Here is a 12,422-nt window from a genome sequence, read left to right as displayed (position 1 = left end):
ACTTAGATTGTATGGGCTTTTATATATTAGTTGATAATTAAAACGCTTTGTAATACCCGAGAGGTAATCACGGTGGTTAATAGGGGAATCTTTCAAAAAGCTTATTTTATTGTTTAATTTATACTCAAATGGTTTAACGGGAAAGTTACCAGTAAAAAACCTAACAAGCCTTCGTTATACAATTAAGCAAACAAAATACTGAAATGAATTAGACAGTAAACAGCTTTAATTACTGTATTTGAATTGACAAAACTCGCCTCATTACCCACGCTATCTGATTATTAGAGTTATGTGTCAGTTTCATTCTACAAAAGACAGATACAATTAACTGCATGCAGATATAAAGACTAAATACGTATAAACAAATAATAATGAAACATTCATACAAAAATTATAACAGCTGTCACTGTGACTTTGTTTTCAGATGAATTAGCCCTGCATATAATTACAGTATTGTTTCACAAACGAATTAGAGGCATTAAAGCATATTTTACCGCCTAAAAAGACAACTCTATTTTCGTAAACTTATACATTTTAGACACAATTAGTTACCTTGATTACTACGTTTAACTAATATTAATTTCATTCAAAATTATATGATTATCGCAGTAAACTGTGTGATTAAATGATATACGCCGGTGATATTAATCATGAAAAGTAGACAAATGATAATGACTAGGGACAAAACTTAAATCACGACAGAATCGAGAAGCCTTTATTATTTATCCCTAATGTTTTTCTTTTAAGCTGCTAATTCCTTTCTAGTAACTATGATATGTTTCATTGCTACATCATTTTATATTTACTGATAGAAAGGTGGTGAGTGTGACTTATTGCAAAGAAATGAAAACATTTCAGGGAACGGATACTTGGCTATCACAATACGATGATGGTGAAGAATGTAACTGTTGGTATGTTAATTATGTTAATGGGTCGAAACTGGCACGTCAAAGATACTTGATGGTTTTACCATCTATTCAACCTCTGACAAGGTAGCTAAGTCTTATAGTTTAACTTCATACCAAGTAACACATTTGTGTAGCTTAACCTTGAAATGTCCTGCGGGAATCACGATAAAAAGCGTCTTTAATCATATATCTTTAGCTAGCTACATGTTTTTTTTTATTATAACTATAGTTATGTTGGTCCGATGCATAAGCTTTGTTAAAGATTTAATGAATATTTCACGATGCACCAGTGTCGTTGTTTACAAAAAAGTAATTTTGATTCTGAATTTAAGGTCTCCAATTATCGAATTCTACAGTCATGTATTCGTGGTTTGACTACAGTCAAGTTTGTTAGCTTTTTTTTTTTTATTTCTCTGAAACTGATAGAACTATTAAACTTCCAGAAATGTCTACCCACTGTACCACGTTTTACTATGAGTACCACTGTCGTAATCAGAATGCAGAAACACCCATATGGATTTGCACTGAAACATTCTATTACTGCTTATAAAATGAGGTTAGCTGTACTGCGAATAGGTCCTCTTTGATGCATTTGACTTGAGCAGATTTGCATATCTCAAAGCTATATTGCACTGAGGCAAAAACGGACAAAAAGCAACCCAAAGAGAGGCACATATGTTAGCAGTACAACAAACAAAGATATTAAAATGTATGTACATCTTAAAACACCCTAATCAGCCGAGGGAAATGGATACCCCGAGTCTAAGTCGATTTGCGCTATGAGTACGACGGCAATGGCATAGTATTTCCAGAGATGTATATTAACTTGTTTTATTCATGTCGCTTTTAGGTCTAACAGTTAGGACGTTCAAAAACCAATCATGGGTTAGACTATTACGAAACACCACACAGTCATATTTTTTTACGAGTGAAAACTCACCTATACTATGTATACTAATGGATAAACAATTTTCCGCAGGGGCTTGGATATACAAGTTTAGTACAGTTTAAAATAATGCTTTTTACATCAGTAGTGTTGCACGTTCATAAAATAATACGGATGGCAACGAGTATCCAGGTGCTCGAGTATTCAATCAAGTATCCAGATGTCCGAGTAATCGAGTATTAATTCACAACTCGAGTATTTGAAAATAAATCACCAAAAACACGATTTACAGATCACATACAGACGAAAATAATAACAAAAAGCTTGCAAACGACAACTTCATTGACTAATAAAGACAGGTATTCCTTCATGATCATCCAGACAGAGTAGTTTCTTGGTTGCGTGGGAAACACAACATCACTATAACCTTAAATTTGTATAACTTAGATGTTTACACAATGCAGTCTTTGTGATTGGTTCAACATTGAGACAACGTTGCACGAAACATGAATTATATCTGAAGTTTGATATTTCGTATACAAGTTAAATTTCCATTCCATATATGTGGATGGGAACGCGATTTTGATCATTGTGGCGCTAACGTGAATAACGAGAAAAAGCGAGAATAAAATCGCGCACTATTTTCCCCTTGATTTTTCATGGTATTTTCGAGCTTAAAACTTAGTTATTTGTTGACATTTAGTTGATCATTACCTTTTAATGTGTGTTTAATTTACCATAAGAGTTGGTCAGCTGTTCGGCTTTTGGACTTTGGAAACTACGTTTGTTTGCAAACATTTCTGGTCGATAATGTGAGGCATTTTTTAAATAAAAACAGTATTATTTTATTTTTTTGAAACGAAAGAACATTGATCAGAATATGCTTGATCGTGAAATGGTCGTATATAACCGATATTTGTTCACATTCTGACAAACAGCGCAGTAACCGAAACACCGTTTCCCGGTTTATCACGAGGAACATCCGTTCTTAAACTTCAACGTTTCTTGGTTTAAGTTGTGGAATTACAAGTGGTAAGTACAAATAAAATGTTATTTAATCATTAATGATTATTTTTAATCAGTATAACACAATCTACAAACTTGATAAGTAATTTGACAGTACTTTCACATGGCAATCAAAGTAATTGTCGAAACCCGGAAGTGAATTCTGCGAATTGTTTTGTTGTTAGCAACCGATAATGACCGCCAAGGTTAAATGTTAAACGTTGTCAAAGGCTTCGACGGTACCTTATGAAAAAGAATATATTCAAAATGATCATCCAGATTTTGCAAATGAACAACTTTAACTTGACAATCTTTATTATAAATGAATTTGTGCAGTCTTCTCAAAGTCAAAATATAAAAGATTCAGATGAAAGGTCAATTTTATGTTTGATAAATAATGATGATTTTGATTGTGAAATGAACAAGAGTCTGATAGTGGACATGATGTTCTGAGACTAATTTCAACGATGATTTATTACTTTGTAAAATGATTACGATGGTACTCTGAGACCTGAAGATGTCAAGGAGATTCAAAATGTAAACAAACTGCAGTGTGCATACTACTATCATTTGAATGTTACTGAATAACGGTTCGGATCACCTGTTTTCATAAAGTAAAATACTATTTGATTTTTTATTTGCTATCATTATTGTTTTTGAAGGTGCTGAACCATGTAGCCAAGATGTGCACTACCACTACTCATGTGATTTTGCCCAGCAAGTCCACTATCCACATCATGCCAACAACTTGGGCCGATATATTTCGCCACCCCACAAAAGTGTCATGTGTTTCCCATGTGTGCCTAAGGTTCAGCTATGTTTTTATGGTAAGATGTCACTCTGAATTTAACATGGAGTAACAGAATAAGACAGATCTTATACAATAATGATATGTACCTGTAAAAATTGTCTTTCCAAGTCAGAATTAATTAGTTAGATTTTTTATGTTGTCAGCTTTGTATTCCTGTTCAAAAACTTTTACCTTGGCCATACTTAGAAATCCTTTTAAAAGATTCAACGTAAACAAGTTAAACACTGTTGATCTTAGCTTGGATTTTAAAAATGAATTTTAATTAGAAATAAAGATCTGTAAAAGTAATACAGCTATCTGTTAGTGTCATTTTGGGTTTTCTACATTATCTTCCTGCTGACTATTTCAGTACAATTTTATTACTATTTGTGAAATCAATTAAAGGGGCTATACACCATATGATGAAATAGCGGGAAAAAAAGAAAAAAATTGTCGAAAGCTGACATAAACTTGGTATCAATGAGTACAATGCATTGAAACTAACTACATGTAACTGAAGTACCACATAGTTTACAATTATATATTTGCAGTTTTCTTATTTTACCATTAAAAAAGATTACTAGGTATGTATACCTAGTACAATTCATTTGTCGATGTTATCACCTGATATTACCATGTTAGGTATATAGCTTAGATATTCCAAAGGTTTAGAGTAAGCCTTCGTAGCACAGTAGATACAACATTGGACTGCAATTTTGGCGAATACGGATCGAACATTTACATTTTGGTATTTTTTTTACAATTATAATATCAAAGAGTAAAACATTTTATTAAATAATTGTCCTGAGATTTGTTACAGAAAAAAACTGTTTTTGGTGCCAATCTGGTGTATAGTCCCTTTAACAATAGTTAACATTTATTTGTACAGGAAAGTAGACATTTTATCTGGTGGACGAAGCCGAGTTGCCGGAGAAAGGAAGTGACAGTGTCGTGAGCCTGGCCCACCACTAGTTTCAACACTATGGTGTCGGTGAACAACATGCTGAGGTATTTAGTGCTTCACCTATTTAAATTATCTATAGAATTTTAATGGATTAAAGGTTCTAACAGCTTATGCAAACTTTATCCTTATTGCTGAGAAGAGATTATGAGAATCAATAGTGAATATAAAAGATGATGAAACTTAACATATATTACACCATGAAACACATTCTTACTCAGATTTTTTTTTCCATTTCACATTCGATGATTGATAACGATTGGATATTTGGATTCAACCATGGCTTATGAAATGTGTCCATCAATATAACATTGCTTTCTTCATGTACTGCATATAGCTTAAAAAAGAAAAAAAAATGTATTAAATTTTCCAGGTTCATTTCGAAAATGCTGTCGGCCGAAACAAGAACAATGCTGTGCTTTGGTATGCCATGTGACGTGTAATGACAGGTAAGTTTTCTAATCTGTTAATAATTGTTTGTCTGATTTTTTAGGACAAATGCACTGTCTTTTGAAATCAATCACATCATTGATATCTGCGATTGGTGCTTTTATTTTAAAGGATGCAGAACTGGAAGAAGTTAAAGTGTAGTTGGCAGTAATTTGATATGAGGAATATGTTAACTAAATAAACATATGTTAACACTCCATTATTGTAAGATTTATATGTCTTGAAAACTTTATTATACCCTAGTTAAAATCATTTGCTTAGTTATATTTTTTTGTGAATATAGATAAGTTTTATTTACACTAAACAGATCTTCCAACAATGTTCAGGACTGCATGAGAGTGTAACACTAAACACTATGTTGGCTGGGCACACCAAATTTGCTCCTGACTGTCACTTCGGCAACTGGAAGGTCAAGTGGCGATGTTATAATGCCGAGAATCTTCAAGAAATTTCCCACACTGTTTTCACCTCTTCAAAAGCCACAACATCCCACACTTGGTTTATGACCCTCAACAGCCAATCACAGTTCACAGTTGAAAATAATTCCTAGATACATATTTCAAAACTCTAAAGAATATTACCAAATACCACCATTTCTATGTATCAAAACATAAACCAGGAGTTTAGTATGCAAAGAGTTTGTAGATTCCTCAGAAATTGAAGTTATTCTTTTGAGGATGAGTACAGAATGTGGTGTTTTGCCTGAAATAAAGCACGAACCGTGCCTAGATGCTGCACGTCAATGGTACCTTCAAGATTCTTTTGGTCCATTCTTTAGATCTGAGTCATCAAGATCTGCAGTATATGCCCTAAACCAACTTTGTGTAAAGTCGAAGTTTACTCATTTGTTGGTGAAATGTTGATTGTAGATCAAATGTTTGTGGCAAATATGAAAGAAATGAGTAAAAAATGGCATTATCACATGTAACCATAGCAACAGGCTGTTGTTTTATGTAGTTCTTTTATGTCATTTTGTACATATAATGAGCAATGTTTACTCTTTGTGTCTATGAATCAGTTAATGTGTTAGCTATAACAGACAGTTAAGTTAGTATTTCGGCATGGACACTGCATTTAAAATAAGAACATTTTTAGTGGACATTGTTTTCAAACTGGCTTACCAATGTGTAATAGAATGATCCATATCTTTTGATTTCTTTGTACAAAAATGACTAGAAACTTTAGTTTTTATACCTTAGATAGATATAACAACGTAACGTGGTTTTTTACACTTCACTATTCTGCACAATGCTAATACCACTCCTCACTCCAATGGATATTACTCCTGCAAACATTTATACTTACTGCCGAAAATGGTACCAAAATAATCATGAATAAATTATTTATCAACTGTAGTACGGGTTTTATCTAATTATGTGAAACAAAATGAAACGAGCAAAAAGTTTCACAAGCATTTTTTGTAATATGTCGTTTTTCTGCCGGTCTTGGGACGTTTTGACTGTCATTTTATACTTCCGATTTCGGATATTTTAAGAATTGTATTGATTGTCAATGACTTTACAAGGATAACTTGACGTCTCCTGCATCGGTGAGTATAACTTTAATGAATTATTATGTATATTTTCTGCTTTTATTTTGACAAAAACTGAAACAGGGGATAAAACATGCTGAATTACAGGTCAAAATCGAAAGAGAACAACAATGCATCATCAAATTTCTGAAAATGTATTCATTTATCTACACAGTGATACTATCCATTTGATTCAGTAATCTGTCGCATTTTTCCGCAAGGGCTATTTATAAACACATCGTTTCTGAGAGTTGCCAAAAACAAGAACAATTTGATGACTCATAAGGCATGCAAACATAAAAACCGAGAGTATCCGAATTAACCAGGAAGTAATTTTTGTTTACTTTTAAAATGCCAACCTCTGTAAATAGTAATTTATTTTGAGTAAACATTGAGGTAGGTTTATGCATATCATTGTTTTATTATATTTAGAATGCTATTTATTAGGGGTTGCCAATTCTTTTGCATGAAAATTGGTCAAATGTTTTATAATTTGAATAAATAAGACCTTTGCAATTGATTTTATTTTGAATATTTTGATTGGTTTTAATGAAATCAACAGACCGGGTTCTTTGAGGATCTGGTCACTTTCGATTTTAAAAAATGTAAATAAACTAATGGAGAATTGGTAGTTATTTTTTTATTAAAGCCATTCTATATTATTAATTAAGAATCTGTCAAGCTGAAGTTTGTTATTGTTTATGCGCATGTTTCTGCCACGGGCATTGCCCGACAAATTCATATTAAATAACTTAAAGGAGCTCGACAACCAAAACCGAATTAATCAAATTACAACGCCAAGTTTCCATTTAGTGTTTTATTTGTTATAAGAAAAATGCAGACTGGATTTATATATAGACATTTCACAATTGAAACTAAGAAAGTAAGCATTTTTTAATCTTCTAAACTTTTAATTGGATGCCTACCATTTTTAATTGTTTATAGATCATACATTATCACCAAGTTACTAATACTTAAGTAACAATTGGAAAGTTTCAAATTTCAACATATCAATGTTTTAAGGTGTAAATTTCAGGAAACATTTTTATGTTCTGTATAGTTACTTGGATTATAAAATCACTCTCTGTAAAAATTATTCAACTTTTCAAACATTATTAGTCTTCAAATTTATTGGAATTCCTGTTATGATAGGATTTCAATTGCTGTCATTAATTTTCAACTCAATGTTGTTATTATTCATTTAAAATTATTTTAAACTTCACATTCCATAAATAGCTGTTCTTACTTTTGACTAAATATTGTGAGTATTTTTACACATTAGTAAGTCTGCCAATTCATGGGTGGTCAGTTTTGTCATTTATTGGTCTTTTTCCGTTTTTTATTTAATCTTCTCTTCCTTTCAGTGAGAAATAAGCCATAGAATACATTCATACCACTCAAATTCAGCCAGTCAGAATGATGGGAAGGATTGCAGAACTGAGGTAACTTAGAACTATGATGCATATTTACCAGAGAATATCTCATGAACATGCCATTTGCTTAATTTTCTTTGGAATTATACCTTAAGTTATTGAGAACTCTTTATAAACTGTGACATTTTGTATGATGACATATTTTATTATTTGTAAAATAAATGCTTTTGACATTTTTTTGAGCTTTAAAGTTGAATTGATTCTTTAATTGATTCTGATAAATACCAAACTGTGTATAGACATCAAACCTCATTACATATTTATACATATTTGTCCCTCTCTGAATAATACATAATTATCTTTAATATGTTTCTGTTTACTTTCAGTTTCACTCTCACCTGACTGATGCAGATTCAGTAACCTAATTGTATGTACTTTTTTGTCAAATTGTATTTATTTGCTCTATTAAAAATATAATGTTGACCTTTTTGAGGAATACTTTTGAAAGGAAAAATAAATTATTATAGAGAAAATGTAATTTGTTATGTACAAAAAGTGGACCAAAATGTTGAACAGTATGAAGTTTTAAATCAGAAAATCCTTATTTCTCTCTGTATTAAGATAATATCTGGTAATATAATGTATTCCATTAATTAATTGTGATAAAACCTTTTTACACTGTATGTATACATCTGTATATGTATGTTGCCATATAAACTGAATGCATGTAGTTTCTTTTGTGAACATGTGTATTGAAATCAACACATTCCTTTGTTATATTTTCAGGCTCATAATGGTTTCTGAGAAAAAAACCCAGCTTGGTGTAATTTGACAGTATTTTTCAGTATTTGACAGTGGTTCTATCATGCAACAATCATACCATGAAGTGTCTCACATATTCTCTCTCAATTCCAGCAATATCCAAGATTACAGTGTAGTGAAAAGAGGATTAATTTTCTTGCAATAAGAAGTATCTGCACTTCCAAATACCCCGGTACAGCATGAACAGTTCCTTCGTTTTTTGAGTGATTATAGAGTGAAAATGTTTCCATATAAAATGTTGTCTTTTTATGTGTAAAACTTGTTATGAATGGTTACAAATACATGCCTAGACATTTTGATTCCAAATCTATGAACATTTTGATTCCAATAATTAACCACAAAAGTATTTTAAATTTGGTTTGAAACAGAAATATTGTCCTTTTGTCTGTTTCTAAACAGTAACTGGTATTATTCATGTTTATAGTTTCCATGTCAATTTAAAAAAAAAGTCAGTTCTATTAAAGATGCACTCTTACTCCCACATAAGATTTACCACAATTAATACTTTTGTTTTATTATTCCAAAAAGGATGAATAAATGTTGAAAACAATGGTTCTAATGAAGGATACCTATTTTTACTTGAAGGAAATGTGCATAAAAGACAGTATTTCTACCATTTGAGATCATAGTAGATCACAGTAAATGTTTATGCATTCACCAATCATTTAATATGTTTGAGTTTTCAGCTTAGATACACGGTTACAATATATTAATCAATACTTAATATTTTCCTTTTTTTTTTTGAAAAATGAATTATTAAGTACCCGGTAAGTTGTTAAATGGTTAACAGTCAAAGTATATGTTTGTTATACATGTGTATGCGATATTGAATAAGAGTGTCACTTTTAACAGTTGCCATGGTAACTAGAGTCTAGTTTTCTTAGAAAACTGTAATTGTTAACTAAAAACCTTAGTATTTTCAATGTGATACTTTTTAGCATGTCCGCTTCAGTCAATGAAATATTTTTGTTATTTGTTATTCATTTTGTCATACTTTGTATACAATTATATTTATAATTTAACCTTGAAAATTGCTGACAATCTCATACTTCTATTGGAATATTCAGATTTGCTAGATGGGTTGAAGTTCACCTTTATTACAATTGTCAGGCAAATCATTGCAAGATATATACATAATTCTCCTTTTTAACAAAAAGCGATGTTTAAAGCATTTTTTGTATTTTTATTGAATGGTTACCATGGCAACTAATTTTTTGTTTGCCTTTAATCTTCATATTTATAATACTATTCATTGTAAAAATGCAACAGTCAAGCAGTGAATGGAAGAATGTAAATGTTCTTTGTTTTTTACCTTTTTCAAGCTCATTCTTTAAAATATACAGCATTCTTAAAATTTCTTAAAAATGGACGTTTTTCCATCATTTTTTTTTAAAGTGAAATATTTTGCTTAAAACATTGTTTAAGTTCTGATATTTAGGAATGTGTATTAAATTTATAGAAAATAAACAAAATGTGTTGTTTGACATTATTTATTTCATTTAAATTCCGAAGTTTTGAATTTTACCTATTTTGTCAGAAAAAATGATAAAAATGTAAAATTAAAAGGGCCATAATTCTGTCAAAAATTGATGTATTTTAAAAATATGTGCATATTTGAGTTTGTAATGACGTAACCTTTAAAATGATATATCACTTTAATATACCGCATGAAATTATTTTTTTACGTTGTTATTGCTACCTTAGATACTTGGTATCATTTAAATGCCAATAACTTAAAACGCATTGTATATTGAGAACACATTATTTGTGGCAGACTTTGAAAATGATTGGAAATAGCATTTTCATTAGTAACCATAGCAACCGATTTTTGCTTGACCTTTGTGGCCAATTTCTATGTCATTATAGACATTAGCAATGTGTACTTGCTATTTCAATGTTGAAGTTTATGTAACACTAGTAAAGATAAGTGATATATTTAAACAGGTATCTTGACATATATATAATATTTAAAATAAGAACAGTTTTGTTCACATTGTTTTTTATCCCTGTGTTTCATAATGATTCATATGTTTTATAACTTTTGTGAAATTTAACATGAAACTTTAAGAGTTAATTTCTGTAAATACTTAGTATCATACAGATGTCAATAACTTATAAATAAAAAAAAATATGCGGACTTTCAAAAATGATTGGTAATAGCATTTTCATAAGTAACCATAGCAACTGAATTTTGCTTTGACCTTTGTTGTAAGTTTCTTTATCATTATGGACATTAGCAATGTGTACTTGTTATTTTCCATTTGTAGTGTATGTGATACAAGTAAAGATAGTTTTATATTTTAATATTTTGACTTGTATACTTCATTCAAAATAAGAACAGATTTAGTGAATATTTCGTTCAAATTGTGTTAAAACCCTCTGTTACAAAATGTTCCATATCCATTGTTTTGATTTTTAATATTTGACTTACAACTTCAGATTTTATTTCTGCAATTGCTTGGTATCATAACAATGTCAATAACTTATAACACAACTTTATGAAAAACATTATTTTTTAAGAAACATTTAGAAAATGAGTGAAAATGGCATTATCAATAGTTACCATAGCAACCAAATGCAGTTATGAACTTTTCGTTAACTTTAGTAATCAAACTATGAGTGCTTATTGTTTCTATGTTAACACTTATATGTTACATTTAAATAGTCCTTGACATGATACTTATCTGACATGGATATTTCATTCTAAATAAACACATTAGACCATACATTTTGTTCATTTCGATTTCTACACCCGTTTTACGAAAAGTACTATATGTTTTTAGTTTTTGTGAATTTTGACTTGAAACTTTGGATTTTTGTTCTAGAAATACTTGGCATCATAAAGGCTACACTATCTCAAAATGTCATTTTTGGGTCAGAATGATCATATTCCCATTCCCATCCACATATGCTGTTTGAATCTTGAAACAGTAGACTTAATAGTTTTTACACATGCAAATCGGTCATTTTACTTTACCATTAATAGTATTACTTTAGCGGTTTTTACAGTATTAAAAACACTCTATTGGATGGTGTGAAAACACGTCTCCCCTGAACTGATTCATGGTTTTAAGTTAAAACTTTTAACCATAATAATTATATACAATATAAGGGTCTACAGGTGAATTCATGTAATGTATACCTTCAGAAAACCGCCACGGGCAATTAAGAATGTGGTCACATCAGTGTAAACTCCATCGGATAAAATGGTAAGGGACATGAGCATAAAGGCTGTGTTGCCGATCGATTATCTTCTGGTAACACACTTGACTGTCAATCCAGGGGTCGCAGGTTTGATCCCCCACCGCACAACTGAAACAATTTTAATCGTTTTCCAGGAGTGATGTTAAACGTGGGTCCTTCGTTCCAGTGCTATACATTGTTACACGCTAAATATTTAGAGTAGCTTTAACCTTGAAAACAATCAGTCCCAAAAAAAACTAATATCTTATCAGAACACTCGTTGAATGGCCTGAGTATAAATTGATAAATGAGAAAGGTTACAAACCACAAAAACCTTTAGCTTTCGGAGAGTACACAGGGCTACCCGATGTTGCTTGCACATTTTCTTGATCGATTAGCGGTAACAGCGAACTATACAATCCAAAATCTTTCAATAGTCATTAATAAAAAGGTTGAGTATTGAAAAACAAAATGTTTAATTTGCTTTATTGTTTAAATTATTAAGAACTTTTC

The 12,422-nt window shown here is 30.8% G+C and overlaps 1 long non-coding RNA gene across 1 annotated transcript; it reads left to right on the top strand.

Moving 5' to 3' along the window:
- The first annotated feature begins 6,475 nt into the window (after positions 1-6,475).
- Positions 6,476-11,437, top strand: LOC128222305 (uncharacterized). The gene is made up of 4 exons (XR_008259126.1): positions 6,476-6,549; positions 7,896-7,973; positions 8,291-8,331; positions 8,691-11,437. It is a non-coding gene; the product is annotated as an uncharacterized LOC128222305 (long non-coding RNA).
- The last annotated feature ends 985 nt before the right edge of the window (positions 11,438-12,422 follow it).

This window comes from Mya arenaria, chromosome 16 (genome assembly GCF_026914265.1).
Source record: "Mya arenaria isolate MELC-2E11 chromosome 16, ASM2691426v1".
Classification (NCBI taxonomy): Eukaryota; Metazoa; Mollusca; class Bivalvia; order Myida; family Myidae; genus Mya; species Mya arenaria.
The sequence above is the reverse complement of the archived record's forward strand: the minus strand, read 5'-3'. Positions and strand labels throughout refer to the sequence as shown.